This window comes from Opisthorchis viverrini, assembly GCF_000715545.1.
Source record: "Opisthorchis viverrini unplaced genomic scaffold opera_v5_135, whole genome shotgun sequence".
In the NCBI taxonomy this organism is placed as follows: domain Eukaryota; kingdom Metazoa; phylum Platyhelminthes; class Trematoda; order Opisthorchiida; family Opisthorchiidae; genus Opisthorchis; species Opisthorchis viverrini.
The window spans coordinates 505-892 of NW_008751792.1; positions in this window are offsets into that span (position 1 = coordinate 505).

Consider the following 388-nt stretch of genomic DNA (forward strand, 5'->3'; position numbering starts at 1 on the left):
CCACGAGGATCAACTGGCCAGTTTGATTCCAGCCCTCATCCTCTGTAGCAGATTAAAACCTGGATGCGGTAAGCAGGATGTGTCAACGCAGTAAATCATCCGTTAAACCGGCGGAATTTCTTGATGTTTTTTTTTCGTTCGCAAACAAAGACAACAGTGCTCAAGTCAGGCCTTCTACGTTTGAATTATAAGTGCAAGCGAGCTGAACCTTCCCGCAGTATGGTGCAGTAGGCCACGCAGAGGAGCAAACCGTCACACTGTGGTAAGATGCAATCTCTTCTTTTGACGGTCTAGTCAAGCGTTGGTTGTTTTGAACGGTCCATTTTTGCACGAATGCTCTGTTGCTGCATGCGTCATATGTTGCGCTTGGACCAACCTCGTTCGATTT